Source organism: Grammomys surdaster, unplaced genomic scaffold (genome assembly GCF_004785775.1).
Source record: "Grammomys surdaster isolate TR1022 unplaced genomic scaffold, NIH_TR_1.0 125780, whole genome shotgun sequence".
Lineage (NCBI taxonomy): Eukaryota > Metazoa > Chordata > Mammalia > Rodentia > Muridae > Grammomys > Grammomys surdaster.
Genome location: NW_021620611.1, coordinates 3,084,753 through 3,102,410, shown reverse-complemented (window position 1 = coordinate 3,102,410; position 17,658 = coordinate 3,084,753). Strand labels below are relative to the sequence as shown.

At 42.2% G+C, this 17,658-nt stretch overlaps 1 protein-coding gene across 2 annotated transcripts in view; it reads left to right on the top strand.

Moving 5' to 3' along the window:
- The first annotated feature begins 7,741 nt into the window (after positions 1 to 7,741).
- Positions 7,742 to 17,658, top strand: part of Csgalnact1 (chondroitin sulfate N-acetylgalactosaminyltransferase 1) — a 170,273-nt gene continuing 160,356 nt past the window's right edge. Inside the window, exons 1-2 of one of the 2 annotated variants that reach the window (XM_028789067.1) lie at positions 7,742 to 7,788; positions 7,913 to 8,061. The gene's annotated coding sequence lies outside the window, so the exon portion shown is untranslated. Of the gene's footprint in view, positions 7,789 to 7,912; positions 8,062 to 17,658 lie in introns of those variants that run through there. The other variant, XM_028789068.1, reaches the window with a different exon arrangement.

Genomic DNA, 17,658 nt, shown 5'->3' with positions numbered 1-17,658 from the left:
GAGGGAGGGAGAGAGAGAGAGAGAGAGAGAGAGAGAGAGAGAGAGAGAGAGAGAGAGAGAGAGAAGGCTTTTCCAAAGGGACTCAGAAAAGTCCATTCTCTCAAAAAGAGAAAATGATGCATTTTTCAGTGCAAAGAGAGAGTAGACGTGTTAAGAGACCCAACTGGACTGAAGCCACACAGTAACTGGTTCATCACCCAAGCACCATTGCTCCTTTCTGATGTAGGGAGCGCAGGATGAGCTGCTGGCAGGGAAGTTGGAAGTGAGTGGGAAAAGGGGGAGTGGGGATGGGCAGAGATCTCATTCCTCTTTTTTTCTACCAGAAGGTTCGAATCAACACTTGAGTGATTTTGAAATGAAAAATATTGATAGGGTACCAGGATAGCATGGCAATCCCTGGGTGGGTAACCTTCTTCCTTTTGGGGTGTTCATTATGAACAGACTACTTTTGAAAATTCATAAGGAATCTTGTGATGTACAGGAGGTTGCTTTTGGGGAAGAGACAAAGCTTTGTACTTGACATGTATCCTTATCCTAGACAAACCAATTCTTGTTGACTTATGTAATAAACATAGGAAGGATTCTCTGGAGGAGGACTTGAAGTAGTCACGAACTGTTGGTCCAAAACCTTAGTTTTGCTAAAGATAAGACTGATCCAAGGATGAAAATGGTTTGCCCATGTTTACAGCCACTGGATAGAATGCGGCCAAAATCATTTCTGAGTATTTCTACCCATTCTGATGCCGCCACACCTTTCTGCAGTACCCCAGTCTTTCATGATGGCTCCACTATAGGCCTCTTCTTCTATAACCACACAAATTACTAATTTCCACCTTTGAAGTCTAGCTCTTGCCTGCTTAATACACAAAGAGCCTCTTCAAGCCGTGAGAGGCATGAGGCAGCAAGTCATAAAACACACCACCACTCCAGGATTCCATGTTTGCTTTCTTTGTCTACCAAAGGCAGAAGTTTCGTTTCCAGCATCCAACTGTGGTATCATACTACTGGGAATGGCATCTGACCCTGAGCAATTTATTTGAACTCTCTGAACCCCAGAGTCCTCACCTGCACCCTAGAATTTTGTATCTGCCCCTGCTTCCTAGATTTGTCAGTTGAAATTATTTGAAATAATCTTTTAGAGGAGGCCCTGCCTTATTGAAGGCACTCACTATAAATTCTATTGTTTTATTCTCTTGAGGACAGTTTGAATGATTCAGGCCCAAATCTTAAGAAAATTAATCGTGCATTTTTAAAATGTTATTACATCCATGCATTATCAGAGAGAGCAGGAGACCACCCGTCCTAGTGCATGAATGGAGGTCAGAGGACAAGTCGCAGAGGGACAGGTCTTTCCTTCTAGTGAATGGGTCTGAAGATCAAACTCAAGTCATTAAATTTTGCAGCAAGAACTTTTACCTATTGAGCTATCTCACCAACGCATAGCTCTGTACATTTTGTGGGACCAAAGTATCATTTAAGCACACTTAGTGGTGCTTTCAAAGAGTTGTTTTGAGGTTCCCTGTTTTTCCTCTTTCTAATTGGACATAGCAAGGACTGAAAACATATTTTCATGATTTAAAAATTAAACATCCATGGTCCCTATGCTTATGTGTATTTTCATTGGTATCTTCTATACAAAGTAAGCAGTATACAGAACTTATAGATTCCCTGTGGCAATATTCATTTGCATTTTCTGTGTAGTTTTGTTAAATGGTGTGTATGTACAAGCAATATTCCTATTTATTTATTTATTTGAAACTTGAGATGATTTTTTTCCCCTGCATCTCTGGTGTAAACACCATCCCTCTGTAAATCCTTTCACCAGCTCAATCCAGTAGATTAATTGAAAAAGGCCTGTTATATAAACATTTACATAGTATTTATATTTTTATGGTGGAATATTTTGTTATGTCATAGTCCATTTCTGAAAATATAGATGGTGTGTTCTCAAATCTCCTGTAGTTGGAGCATAGCAAGAAATCAACTGAGAAACAGATACAGCAAACCTAGTGCATTTTTAGGATAATGGCAGCTCATCAGGGTGCTGCAGTGACTTTTTATCTTGACTATCATCATGGACATGCCCGCATCTGGGAAGATGACAAAGACTGCCACGGAGAATAAAAAATGCCTGTTCAGCTTTGATGAAAGGTTGAAATTCTTCATCTAGCTGTGTCACCAGCCCTGTGAATAGAGTAGAGCAAGCTTCAGTGCCTGCAGTAGAGTCTTGGCAGTATGTAGCCACAGGGAACTGTAAGGACGCCAGAGAAAGCAACTTTATCCATCCTTTCTCACACTCATGCTCTGGGCGCTTGTCCTGAGTGGTCACACCTGAGAAAGCTGGGACTTCGCAACTGCAGAGCCGAGGCAGGGAGACGCAAGTGACGACCTGAGAAATAAGGCAAGGATTCCAGTATCTAATAGGTATAGATTCTATGTGGAGTTGCAAGAAGCAAGTGTATTTTCTGTCTTGGAAGGGATTTGAGGATGATTTATCTGATCTTCGCCATACTTGCAAATGACTTAGTGCCGTATGAAGACACATTGGCAAAGCTGAAAATGTGCTTCAACTTATGTATTTGTTTTGTAGTTTTATATGTCTGATTTGTATGTACGGATATTCAGATATCTGTGGAAGGCAGAGGTCAATGTTGGGTGTCTTTCTCAATAGCTTTTTATCTTACTTGTAAAAATAGTGTTTCTTATGGAACCTGTAAGCTACAAGGATCCTCCTGTCTTTGTCTCTCCAGGGCTGAGATTATAGGCACACACCCTTGGGACTAGTTTGTGTGTGTGCGCCGAGGATCTGCACTAGTCCTCATGCTTATCTTTGCCAACTGAGCAATCTCGGATCCTAAGCCTGATAGACTTTGACCATAGTGCCATGCCCTATCCCCACTGTGCCCCCTGCTGTACTGGTGATCTGTCTATGTGCATTATGTATTGTGTTTTCTTTGGGGTGTCTCGGTTGCCTGGGTCATTGAAGGCTGGATGAGCTGTTGTTGATGGTGAGTCTTCCATGGGATGGCTTGTCTTTGTGAAATGGGAAAACCAATCATGAGAGGTGTATTTGGTTAATGTGGACAAATGCATTAGGATTTTCTCCTCTATATCAGTGAATCTGAATAAATCTTTATACTAAGAACCTTAAGTGTTGAAGAACTCGGACTCTTTCAAGCCCCCATCTTATAGTCATAAAATTTTCACACATCCCTCTTGTTCTTTCAGCTTGTCTCCACTCCCCCCCAACCCTGAACCCCCCACCCTAACTAGTCTTAGACAAGAATTTTCAGCTGGGCTGGAGATCAACAGTCAAGGCTCATGCTGCTCTCTCACTGAGAACCAGTGATGCGGTCCCAACCCTTCATTTCACAGACCCTGAACTGGAAACCCATAGGGCTTGGCTAAAGTCTCAGCCACCCATGTGACCGGGTAGATTTCTTGTTCTGGATTAGATTAAATGTTGCAGATTCCCCCAGGGCACTGTTAGTGCCTCCTTCACATCTTGGATGGTATTAAATTGATCAGGGCCGGTCCAGAAAGGTTTCACATGAAGAGTGTGTCTAGTTCAATGAGTGATTACATGTGCATATAGCTACATATGTGTTACAGAACAGATCACCTCCTTGGAAACTGCTCTCTTTAGGAGGACCATTTACTGCTCTTCATTTTTGAGAGAAAGCAAACAGAAAGACTTAGTTTCTTAAAAGAAAAACTAGTTATAACTGTGATTCTGCTGTCAATTAGCCTCTCTTTATTTATGCACCCACCCCCCAAAAAACCCTACAATTTATGCTTCTAATTGTCACGTAATCTGAAATACTTTAAATTTTCTACACATTAGTGTTTTCTCATGATGATAGTTCACATTTTATTATTTCATTTTAAGATTTACTTATTTTATGTCATATCAATGAGTGTTTTGCTTGCATATGCATGTGTGTACCATGTATATGCCTGGTGCCTGCAGGGACCAGGACTGGGTATCAGATTCCCTGTACTGGATTCATGAATGGCTGTGACTTATCAGATAGGTCCTGGGAACTGAACACAGGTCCTCTTCAAGGGCAACAAAGTGCTCTTAACTGTTCAGCCATTTATCTGACCCTTCACCCTGTGTATTAAAGGAACAGCAGGTGATTAAATAGTATAATTCGATTACACAAGATTATCTCCATTGATCAAAGTGAGAAACAGCAATGCAGGAATTGAGTGTAGCCTACTCCAGTGGAAGGATTATGAAGAATGTATTTTCTCAATGTGCATCTGTGTTTTCTGAACTAGGGACACAACATTTGTCCTGATTTTCATTTCACAGAATAGCAGAAGAATGACCTCTGGGTGTCGGGATCATGACTTTGGAAATCAATTGTGCCCCAAATCATACTATTTACAGTCAAATTATTCAATGTGGAAGGAATGCAGTTACAAATATAGTAGTGTGCTTCTTGCAATGCTTAGCATCCAAGGGTGCTTTCTTTTCTGAAACACAGTTTTGAGAAAGACGATAATTTTAGAAGCTTAACACACAGTGCTGACCCTGTCCCCAGCTCTGGCTCCCTATACCATCAGGCAGAGAACTCCACTGACTTACATTTAAGAAGTTGCCACTCAGGGTTCAAAATATATGCTCTTATGTACATGAGCAAATAGGAATCTTAGTGGAATGCTTGGGTAGTTATTAGTGGTTTTGCTGCATTTGCCATGTTTAGGGCAAGAGGCCTTGAAGTCCTTCCTCCTTACTGTATCAGTTAGTGGGTCTGATACACCTGATGGGTTAGATGAATGGAAGGTATGAATATTTAATTTGAGGAAAGTGAGGAAGACTTGTAGCTTCAGGCATCTTCACAGTCTCAGCCAAGCTGTGTTTTTTGAAACCATTTGGAAGGAGGTACTGGGATGAACTTTTAAAGGAATGATGTGTTGACTAGCCCGGTTCCTATGTTATTATCAAGATAGCATTACTCTCAATGTAGTCATGTCACAGTTCTTTAGGTTGACTTGTCCTAACAGGACTAAAGGCTGGCTGTGGTGGTTTGAAAATGTTTGGCCCACAGAAGTGGCATTATTAGGAGATGTAGCTTTGTTAAAGGAAATGCATCACTGCAGGGATGGGCTTTGAGGTTCTATGCTTAAGCTCTGCCCAGGGTGGTAAAAGACCTTCCTCCTGGCTGCTTGCAGAAGACAGTCTTCTGCTGCTGCCTTCTGATCAAAATGTAGAACCCTTGACTCTTCCAGCACTGTGTCTGCCTGGACACTGCCATGCTTCCTACTATGGTGATAATGGACTGGACCTCTGGAACTGTAAGCCAGTTCCAATAAAATGTTTTCTTTTATAAGAGTTACCTTGGTCATGGTGTCTCTTCTCGGAAAAACAAAAACAAAAACAAAACAGAAAAACGAAAAAGCAAAAAGACAAACATAACTAAGACACTAGTTTGTTTGAGGAGAGTGTGCTAATGAGTGGTTGGCAAACTCCATTTGCTTGGATAAATGAGATGGTGGCTAACCTGATCTATAGTCTCAGGTAGAAAACTTGTAAAACCCACATGTGCAGTTTTTCTGTGGATTTCTCAGGGATGCACCATCTTTCCCTTCACTATCTTCTCATCATGAAACAAGTGAAGTCACATCATGGCTTCCTTAAGCCTCATTCTCTGTGCTCAAGTGTCAAAAACACAGTGGGCTACAGATGATATGGAAGGGAACTCAAACCCAGACAAAAGTATTAGGGCTGAGGGATATTTCCTTGCGACTTTCAGAATCCCACGAGCAAGGCTCTGTGTTGACACTTCTCAACTGTTTACTCTGCCTTCTTAGTGTGGATGAAATGTGACCAGTATACTGTATTTTATTTTTACTTTTGACATATTTTCTTACTGTGTTATTCTTTAATATTCAGGAAGAGGTGGGGATGGAGAAAGATCTCCATGCAGATTTCTTAACCTCCTTCTGCCCTTCTGTAAAAATGGAAAATATTAATGCGTGTGTTGCAGCTATCGGATGGGTTCTTAAGCAGAGCAGTAGTATGGTGGGGCTCGCTGTCCGTGTCCGGCTGAACATATCCCCTTCTCTTTAGCATATCGAGTTAACCTTCTGAGAACTTTCACTCTGCTGTTTTATTTCAATCCTGGTCACCGCTCTTGGTTTTGTTGGCGACTCTGGATTCTTGTATTGTTCTTTTTCCTTACTAGCTAGAGAGGATTCCTCTTTGGAGGAACAAGAGGCCTGGGATTACTAAGGAGACCATGCACTTCCTAGAGCCCAGGAGCAGAGTTTTAATGAGTTCTTATACTAGGAAAGGAGGGAGAAGACGCTGAAGACGTTTGTCCTCTGATTCCAACCTGCCTAGTATCAGGGTCTCAGGGCTGGCTGAGTGTGGATGACTCGGTGCATATGAAATGACTGAAGGTTGCTGCTCCAGCCACTGGCTTGAGAGAATGACTGAGTTTATTAATGATCTTGCAGAGCTGGAAGCTGACAGTCTTATTTGTTTTCATTATGTAAACCAGGGTGGTTTGGGATTATGTAGATTTCCACCTTTTTACTTAGAAGGCAAAGAATATTCATTAAGGATATCAATAAAGACCATGCCTGCGGTTGAGTCTCCGAGGCTGTTCCCTGCATGCTGAAAGACAGGAGAGAAAACTTAAGGGAGAAAGAACGAGAGAGATTGATTGGAAGGCAAATTATAAACCCATTTCAGCACTTGGCCTGCAGGCTGGGAAGTAACATTATTTGTTGTCAGGGATGGAAAACAACTCAGATTCAGGTCCAAGTGATTATTCCACGTTGACACTGCTGCCTCTCTGCCAACTGCGGCTCCACTTAGACATAGATTAATTAGGTTGGCAGAGGGGGTTTGGGTTTCCAGAGCTGTGGGGAAGCAGGCAGCTCTGCCCTGACTAGTCAAAGTTGGAGGTCTGGAGACTTGCCCCCCAGGAAGATGACAACCCACTTTCACTGCTAAAACCATAGAAAACAAGGGTGAGAGAGTGTGGATAGAAAACAGACTCTATCTACTTCTATAGCAATACAGTGTACATGTCTACTGATTTTGTTAATGCTACTGAGGCAAAAAAAAACCAAAAAAAAACAAAAAACAACAACAACAACAAAAAAAAAACGAAAAAACGAAGTTCAAACTCACTTGCTGGCAGGCTGTCCCCACGGAGATGGGGGTGAGGGTGGGGGACCAGCAAGTCATCTGTAGACTTAAGTGGCTTATTAATCTTTTCGTTGGCCTTGTATAAGCCATCTTGGACTCTTTATTATTCCTGCATGTGAAATGAAAGTGATAGTGTATATACACACAAGAGGATATATTATGACCATTATTTGAGTTATGGGACAGACAGAATAAAAATCAGGAAAACTCTTGAGAAAGTGAGCCCCAAGTTAGTTCACTGAAAACGGATTACAGGCTCCGCATGAGGGCCTCAGTGTCTGTCCAGAATCTTTCGTACTCACGGGGAGTCTTTGGCCTGAATATCTGCATATTCTGCGTGTATATCAACCGACAGCATCTGTTTTGCCAAGGGCTGGGACAGTGTGGGGTTTGTCTGTAACTCATCCCACCACCCTTTAGCGAGAGCAAGATGCACAGAGAGGGGGCTGGGCAGGGGTTCTTGCCCTCCGGTGGGGGTGGGGAACCGGATGATAGTCAACAGCACCCAGTCGGTCTTCTCCAGCGTCTGTGGCAGGCGCTAGTTCTGTCAGCAAAGCGTTCCCCTCTGGGCTGCAGCAGGCTGGCTTAGTGCTGCGATTGGCAGTGGTGGGCATTGGAAGGTAGTACGACTCCCAGAGGGAACCCTTGCAGCGTGTGCATTCCTTCCTCTCAAGAAAAACTCAGATGAGGATTTTTCTGTTTTACTGTTAACACTTCATTGCATGGATTTTTTTTTTCCTCCAGTGGTGGCGCTGAGCCGAACACGGTGCTAGCAGAAGGGGGCGGTACTTTCCCTCTGGTCCCTGACTTGGAAGCCAAGTGCGATTCCAGCGCAGTCACCACCAGAAGCAGATGTGCGAGCGGAGCAGCTATGCGCCTTTCTTTCTGCCCAGGTTAGCTTGTTTGGGTTTGTTCTTTTCCACGTGGAAGTGCCGTGTTTTGCCTTTCTCTGTCCTCAGCCGGGCTTTCGTGCTTGTAGATAGTCATGGTTTCATTTCAAAAAATCTTTTTGCATTTTACTTATTAAAAGAGGAAGAGGGATATGCACTACTGCTTTTGGGGGGCATAATATGTTCAGATGAGTTTCATGTTATATTCTAAATCACATTCATTTTACTGTTATTAAACCGTATTTAAAGGACGGAAATTTACAGGGGTTACCTCCCATTTCTTTTCTTCTTAGTATTTTAGACTCCTTTTTCCATTATAAGGAGAGAAGCCAAGATCGTTTTTAGCCAGTGAAGGACTTATATAGTACTTATTACAGATAAGTGAATCGTTTTGTCTCAGATGACTTAGAAAGCAAATCTTATATGGTCTGTATCACTAGGATATCCCAGCTGTATACAAAATGTGTTCAATTCATTTTACTTTAATAGTTATATTAATGAAAAGTTATTTAAAGGCATCAATTGTTTCTGTTTTTTTTTGTTTTTGTTTTTTGTTTTGTTTTTAAAAGGTCAGCTACTTTGCTTTGAATCTCCTCATCCACTGGCTATGATCTCCATCTCACTTTCAAAACTCTTTTGGTATTTCTGCCTTCTTAGAGCATTAATCAATAGCACAGCTAGAAGAGGTTTTCTAAAAAAAAAAAAAAAAAAAAAAAAAACCCCCCACTTAATCGAGAACACAGTTGGGACAAAATTTTAATCTTTCTGAAATAAAACGGGCACAGTGATTTTTGACCAACTTAAAGTAAGATGCTTTGGGAAGATGGGTCGCCCTTATAATATCCCTAGGGGTGTTCATTAGGACTATTTGAGAATTGCTTCCTTATGAATATATACTATGGGTTTAGGCCTTGGGATAGGTGTAGTATTTCTGATAGCGCGTTTTGCTCTTGTAACCAATAATGTTTTAGTTTTCTTTACTATAAGATATTTAAATACAACTGGCAAGACTAATGGTTGAGAACTGTAAGTCCAGAACTTGAGAAATGAAGGCAGGAGAATTAGGAGTTCAGGGTCATCTACCTAGCAGGGTCCAGGCCAGCATGGGCTATGGAAGCTCCTGCCTCAATCCAAACAGGAGCCTCGGAGACATCATGAACACTGGGGAGGAATGGGAAACTGTACCCATGCTACCTGTTTTCAGCAATGAAAGTAGACACAGAAATGAAGACAGGAGAGCTGGGCCTGGCAGACACTTTTGTCTTTGAAAAGTACTGTTTCCTTTTTAACATGTTTTCACAGAGCTTTTGTTCAGGATTTTGCACTGTTGAGAATGGGAGCAGGGCAGGGGTCTAGCATTGTTATCCTGATTAAGATAAAAGGAGGAAGTTAAGATCCATGACTCGATTTTACATTATTGTACTAGGAACGTAGAAAACATGGAGTTTTAAAAGGAACCACGTTTGAGTTGTTGATAACAGAAAACATATAAACAACCTCAACTGAAAGTGAGCAATAGGAATACAACCGGATACTGCTTCTTGACAAGTTCTTCTCTAAGTAGCAAGTCAAGGGGCTATGAAGACTGATGGGGACCAGCTTCACTGTTCAAGAATGGCTCTCACCTTGAGTCTTACGATGCTTAATGTTTTCATGAATGGCCTGGATGGTATAAAAGAGAACACTGGCATTTAAAAATAATGTGTGCCATAGCTGTTAATGTCTTGAGATGATAGCAGGAAGGAGCCAGGGTGAAAATTAGCAGGGAATCAATCAAAAGCTGATCAGAGTCTCTGTGGGGAAAGGCAAATGTCTATGTTCTGAAGCTGTTGGGTAGTAAGACAAGGCAGTAGAGAGGAGGCTGTAGTTCATGCACTGGCTACGAAGAACAGTTATAATTCTGTTGGAACCTAGTACAGCAACAGGAGATACTGCCTAGGAAACAGGAGGCCTGCTAGGTGATGGCCAGCTTGGGAGCATTGTCAGCTGCTCCTCCTCACTGTTAATGACTCAGGCTTGAACATCTGGCAGCAGTGATGGGCAGGTGCACCACATAGCACGGGGCTGCTAATCATTGAATCCCACGTGGAAGGCATTAATTCTTCTCCCAGACCTTTAATAGCACCAGGCCATCCACGTTTTATAGTAGAAATATCCTTGTGTCCTGTGTGATGTTTTTTCTTGTTGAGGTGATGGAATAACATCTTAAGAGAGGAAGGACCAAGTTTGGCACGTAGTTCAGGGCATACAATCTACCAGGGTGGTGAAGGTATGGTGGTGGGAACTGCTTATGGCTGCAGCCGTAGGATGTGAAGTGGATGGTTATATCGTAGAGGCAGTCAGGAAACAGAGAATTGGAGCAGGAACTTGAGAGGTTTGTAGCCCACAACCCTCACTCCTAGAGAATCTAAATCAAGACTTTGTGGCCAAAAGGTCCCACAACTTCCCAAAATAGCACTAGTTAGTGACCAAGTGTTCAAACACATGATCTGATGCGGACATTGCACAATCAGAGCATACTTAACTCCTTCAAGCCTTCATCCTGGACCCTGCCCCAACATGATCTCCTCTTGGTGAATTAACTCTTGCCACAGTTGTATCCTCACTGGTACTTGTTGCAGCTCACTGATACATCATTTCCTACATCTGAATTTCCATACCCATAATTCCCTCCTTCCGGTCAAGAAAGAGACTTGCTCTTTTCTCTGAGTGCTGCCCATACCCCTATCCACACCTTCATGCTCTTCGTCTTGTCTTCCTCCCTTCCTCCTTTCTTTTGTTCATTCCTCCTCTCCTCACTATGATCGCTTGAAGCTGGTGATCTCCACATCACTCTTCCTACTGGGAGGCTGACATCTTGCATCTCCTCAGGAAACTGTTTCTCAGCCTTTAAAGCTCACCGCACAGCAGTCCACATAGCTAAGCATCCTGCATTGACGTTGCTTAGCTCTGCCAATCAGGCTATGGCTCCTGCTGGGTGGCAAGTGAAGAGTGAACGGAGTGAAGCAGAGAGGGGGAGTTAGTGAAGGGCTAATTCATACCTGAACACGTTTCCTCGAGTTGTATTTTTTTGACATCTTTGTTGTGTCTCATCCTTGGGAGACATAAATAAGTATCTATTTATCCTAGCCAAAACTGCAATGAGAAAACACACAGCTGATTCCATCCAAGTCGTGCTTGATGAACCAATGAGTTTATTGCACTCACGTACAGGGATAAGGGTGAGAGGTCACATACAAAACCATGGTGACTCATACACAGCTATGTCACCAAAAAGCCCACCCCAGTACGAGTGATGACTCTGAGAAGCTACATCCTGGTGGTTTCCTGTACAAGTAGCAGGCATCTTCATGAAAGAGCCCTTTCCTATGGCAATTGCCGTTTACATAACCTTATAGAGGGAGAATTGTGAATTTTATAAGTTTCTGAGTTTCCCATAGTTTTTGTTTGTTTATGTTTGTTCTGTTTTTTGTTTTGTTTCTTACTCTTAAGAGCCCCTACCATGCCTCCAAGAGAGACTGGTTCAGTTCAGAGGAAATATTTATGTCACACCTGTTTACATTCTGTTCACGGGCTCGTCATTCCCACTGTTTACGTGATGCTATTCTGAGCTCACCCTGTCCTTTCTGCCTTCAGTGGTTCAGCTTTTCCAATAGTGTCTTGGGAACAGAGATTCTGTTTGTAGATATCACTTCCTGTAAGTCTTTGCTGGTCTTCTAAAAGTTCATAAAATACAAGCACCAAATAGCATAGCGTGAAAACCAAGTATGAATTAGAAATAAGTATAACTATATACTTCCTGGTGATACTGTCGCTATGTGTGTCATGGCATACAATCAATCCTGCATGCCAGGATGCAATCCTGGGAGATTATATCACTTGGAGGCTGGAAAGTAAAGGGGCTTGTGGCTCAGTGGGTAAAGGGCTTGTGGCATAGGTATCCCACCTAAGACCAGGCATGAAACTTTATGTGCCTCCTATACTAAAATTTTCTGGCTAGCAAGTCTAGCTAATGGAGCAAGTTCTAGGTCCAATGAAAATCAAAAGAGGGAACAATAGAGAAAGATACTCAGAGTTCACCAGAATGGGTTCTGGAGATGATGTGCCTCTTCTGCTAGACTGTCATTTATTCCTATTGGCACTGGATTGGGTCTTGCTTTCTCATCTTTCCCTTTCTGTCTGGAGATTGCTTCTTAATGCTCCCTTTCCATTAGGTTAATTTCCTGCTTCAATGTGAGTCTCACAATGCATGTGTGAGACAGACAGACAATGCATGTGTGGTCAGAGGATGACTCCTCAGAGCTTGTTATAATCCAGCATGTGGGCTCTAGGGATCAAAGTGAAGTTCTTAGGGGAAGGTTACCACATCATGCTCACCTCCAGGGCTGGTTCTGATGGCTCCTATCTGTGGTACTTATCTCCCCCCACCCCATGTGTATGTGTGTTTGTTCGTGTGTGTGTGTGTGTGTGTGTGTGTGTGTGTACGTGTGAGTATCACAATCCATGTGTGGAGGTTAGGGGCCAGAGTACAACTTGTGAGAGCTAGTTATAACCACCATGTGTACTTTAGGGATCAATGTTAGGCTGTTAGTGTAGGGTTGATAGCTAGTGCTTGCATCATCTCAAGAGAAAAGGAATTTATTAGGGAAGTATCCCACAAAAGCGGTAAGAAGTTAAAAGAATCATAACCTCTAATTTTACAGCAGAAGTGACTTGACCCATCACATGTGTCTAACTTTCTACAGCATGTGAATAGCCAACTGTATCCCAAGTGCATAGGATGATCTTGTCTCATGACAGTGGTGACTGACATAAACACTATCACATAGTTATAATATTTAACTCTTATGATAATGTCCTTCCAGTGAATGGAATTCAAGCCCTTCCCTATAGCTTTGGAAAATGTATTTCAGTCCTAATTTGAGTTAAGCCTAATGATGGATTGAAGATTGTACCTAGGTGTGTGTTAGCTGGGTGTGTGTGTGCCACCTTCTCAGGCAGACAAGATTGCTTAAACTTAATCTTTGCGACTAAGTAAGAAAGGGTCAAGTCAATAAGCTGAAAAAAGGCGTTGGCTGGGGGTGGAGGGCAGCATTAGATGTGATGGGTACATTGGAGCTCAGGGGTGTTTCGATCAAAAAGCCACATAACCCTGCTGAGAGAGGGCGGCATTAGCTATCCAACCACAAGCTATGTGCACCCAGGCAACCATGGCATCAGGGCAGAGGAGGGGGACTAGAGAATGGAGAAACATGGCAGCAGGAGAGAGGAGTTGAGGAGTACCTTGCTGCAGTCCAGAGTGGTGAATAAGGTGAGTAAGAGAGCAAACCAGAGGTTACGAAGAAGAAGAAGAACTAGGAGACAGGAGGGCGTGAGCAGCAGACTTCCAGGCTAACTTGCTAAGCCAATTGTTAAGCGGTACTATGCACACTATTAGTTTTTGGTTTTGTTTTCTTTTTTTTATTAGCTGTGTGGTCTTGAGAGTAATAGACCCTGCTGGGTACAGTGCTACCATCATTAGTGCTATGATGCCTGGAACATAATAGGTGATTGGCAAAGACTCAGCATACAATGAATACTGGAGATGTGTAACAAGTAGAGTCCCCTGCTCTTCCAATTAGGCTGGTGGTAAAAGGCACAACAAAGGCCTGGCACCTTTCATCAATGTCAAGTTGTGTCTGTTTTTTTCCTTGCTTCTTTTGGTAATCTCTTTCTTCGTTTCTCTCTCTCTTTTTTTTTTTTTCGTGAATAAGATCATGGGGGAAACTAGAGATAAAAGCAAGTGACATGAGTGAAAGGAACTACTTAGTGGTGACAGAGTGAAAACTGCGCCAGGGAAGCAAGGTTTCGTTCTTCTGTGCACTATATTTCAAATCCCACTATTTGTTTCATGTTGAATAAACAAATCCAGAAATAATGGGTCCTAAGGTTGTATGTCTAACTGATCGGTGTCCATTTTTAGAAGCATTTGAGTGCTTTCCTAAGGTCCCCTGAAGGTGTTATCCTACCATTTTCCTCTAACTACATTTCTACTCTTTTAAAATAGGGAGCCTGTCCCCAACCTTTTGCACTTCGGTACTTGGGTGCCGTGACAATTGCTGGGTTGTTCTAAGTAAGAGACAATTGGGCTTCACCAGAGTTCTAGAAACCTCTCTGCTATCCCTTCTTAGCTGAGTAAGCCAATACATGTTTCTAAAACCCTCGACACTGCAGCGACTCTATCTGCAAATGGCATTGAATGACGCCATTGGAGCTGTAAGAATTGAGATTCCCAGTTGGAAAATGCCTGCCTGGCACACAGTAGGCAAGCTGTAGGCTGTTATCTGTATTAACTTATGTGATGTGAATTTTCTCACTCTTTAAAGCTGAAATGGTATTTTGAGCACTGATTCTTTCCTCTTTCTTCTTAAGCTTACATACTTAAAATAATCTGTTTATTCATAACTTTAGCAAAACCAACCTGGATCTCAACCAGCTGTGGGCAGACATTGTCCTAGAGGCTGGAGGGTCAGGAGGCATGTGATGCACTTGTCTTCAAGGAGTGTTCTAAAGGGAGAGACAGGGAAGCAGCTTATTTTCAGTACCAGGTCGAAGAGCCTGAGGATGGGGAAGAAACTATGGGCTCAGTTCCCCTGGTTGCTTAAGCCAAATTCCTAGGGAGTGTGTAATGAGCTAAGCACTGCAGGTAGCTTTTAACATTATGTGTCTTTTTCTTTGTGTTAGAGTCCAATAGACTTTTCTTATCTATAACCTGTAAACAAATGTAGAGAGTAAGGAACAAACCATTGTTCCTTAGGTCTGACTTTGGGACTGTAGTTTCCCAGGATGGAAAGAGCCAGCTGGAAGCAGAAAGCCATAGTGCAGCCCTTTGGCTAATATATAGTTGTCTCCATAGGTACCAGAGAACCTTGGGAACCTTTAGGTGCACGCAGCATCACCGTACAGAACCATTGCGAGGTCATGTGGTCCTGCCCACAAGGATTCTGACTTCACGTCCAGGTGGCAAGCCCCAGCCATCATGTCTCTTTTCAGGATGGTTGGTAGGATAGCTCTTCTCAGGCTTGATATCACTAGTCCTTTTACATAGCTTTGTGGCTATGCATTACAGCTTGTGCTACAGGCTGAGGACCAGCAGTCTGCTCTACAGGATTTAGTACTACCACACTAGACTACAGTGGACTTTCTGTCAAGATCATGTAGTTCTTGTCCGGTTCTGTTAAGCTTTTGGCTTCTTGCACTCAAATATAGCATGCAAAGCACTCTCAGTTTGCACTTATTGTCTTTGGATATAATTTCCAATGACAAGAAAGATGCAAGTTAAGAATGGTGCAAAGAATTTTCACATACTCTTTACTCTGGTTAACCCATTGATAGCATATTGTACCATTTTGTCCTGTGTTGTGCTTTTTCCTCTGTGCCCTGTGTATATCAGACACACAAAAAATATAGATATTTTTAAACCACGTGAGAACAAGTGGAAACATCCTAGACTTTTACCCTAAACATCCAGTGTGTACTTCCTAACTGCAAGGCAAGTCTCTCACATAACAACAGCACAGTTTTAGTATCAACAAACCTAATACTTATTTACACGTGCCTGATTTCCTGTCTGTGTTCCAGGGTTGTAAGTGAGTACAACAATGACCTTCATTTTATTTTATTTTATTTTATTTTATTTTATTTTATTTTATTTTATTTTATTTTATTTTATTTTATTTTTGCATTTTTCTCTTCAAGTACCAGGATCAGGGGCCGACTTTCATCACTATGTCTCTGTGTTCCTTTAATCTGAAACACTATCAGAGCCTTTCTTCATCTTTGTGAGATGTTTTTGAAGAACATAATCTTTTGTTCTTTTTATATCATGAACCTGCGGTAATGCAGCTACCTACACCAAACAAAACAAAATGTTAGTGTCAGATGGAAACTGGTTGGGGGGGAGGAAAGGGGACAGAGGAAGAAAAAAGGAAGCAGAAAGGGTAATTTGGGAGGATGAATATTGTAAAATAGCATTACATACATACACATAAATAATTACAAAGAAAAAAACAAAGTTGAAAAAAGAACATTCTGCACTTTAGATGAGTAGGGTGCATAATTTCATTTAGGTTCTGCATTTCTAGCAGGAAATCTCATTGGCAATGATGGCCATTAGCCAAGTGCCACATTTGGAGTCACATGATGTCCATCTGTCTTTTATTACAGTATTAATTATCTTAATGCACGCCTGATTTCTTTTCTATGTAGTAACCATTTTTCTCCTTAAACTAATAAGAAACAGGTTGCTTTTTATCCCCCTCCGTCCGTCTGGTCTCTATCTTTTGATACCTATCAGTCAGTTATCACCCCACAGTGAAATCGGCGTTCTTAAAGCCGCCTCTTTGCAATTGTGGTGACGCCTGGCTTAGAGTGAAGCTCCCACCTAATTTTTTTATATGGTGAGAGCTCAGGTAGGGAAGCCAAAGCTGAATGAATATAAAGGGCTGTGAGCACTAATGTAGCTATCACTGGGCTGTGCTGAATGCTTGTTTGATATCATAGTGATTTACTCTGAATTGCCCGTACTTGGGAGTTCATCATGAAAATCTGCAGTTTTACAACTATGAAAACATACTTTAGTTGCAGGTGGTAGTTAGTGTGTATTTCAGTTTCTCTTCCTTCGACCCTCGGCACCTCCAGCAGCAAAGGTGACTGTAGCCACACATGGAGAGACAGTGCGGACCTGCAGTTGTAGGGGCTGCTGTGACTTCATAAGGAGGGGTCCAGGAGCAGGTGTCTTTGGCAAATATCTACTGTTTGAAAATGGAGAAATCTCTTGTTCTCTGCCCTATTTTGAGGATGAATCAAGAGGTTTCATAGGTTAGAAATTCTTAGATTTCTTGATTCATGCTACTATCATTTCACTGACTTTAAACAATATTTCTCAACTGAAAGAAAGGTCTGGTTTTAAAATATGTAATCAAGTCTGTCAGGCATAAGATTTTTCTGGGCCAGTAACTTAGTGGCTGCTTGAAAAAATAAACAAATGAAAGACACCAATTTGATGTCACTCGTCTGTAACAATTCCTTAGTTAGGGATGGGTGGCTCATCCCAAGCCACCTCACTTCAATACAGACATTTATTTTTATTACAGAAACTTGACAGCATTGTGTGACAAAACTTTTCCTGCTAAGATGTACACATACGTCTTCTCACCGCAGATATACAAACCACAGCAGACTAAAGTATAAATACCACCAAAGTCCAATTGGTGAACCAATGAGTTTTATTAGAGTTACTTACAGGAATCTGGGTGTTACTGACAGGGGCAGAAGACAAGCTTATCACCAGGGCATAGCCCAACATGGGTGACAACTCACAAAAGCTGGGGAACCTGGAGCACACTGCACAGCCTGCAAGTAGTGTGACAGGTTGGAGACAGTTCTTTCCAGGTGCCTCATGAGGCTAGTTTAAATCTCTTCTAGAACGCTCAGCTGGCTTCACACAGCCGATCTGGTCTTGAAACTTCTTTGCAGCTCAGCTTCATTTTGCCTGAGGTTCGTTCTCTCTCTCTCTCTCTCTCTCTCTCTCTCTCTCTCTCTCTCTCTCTCTCTCTCTCT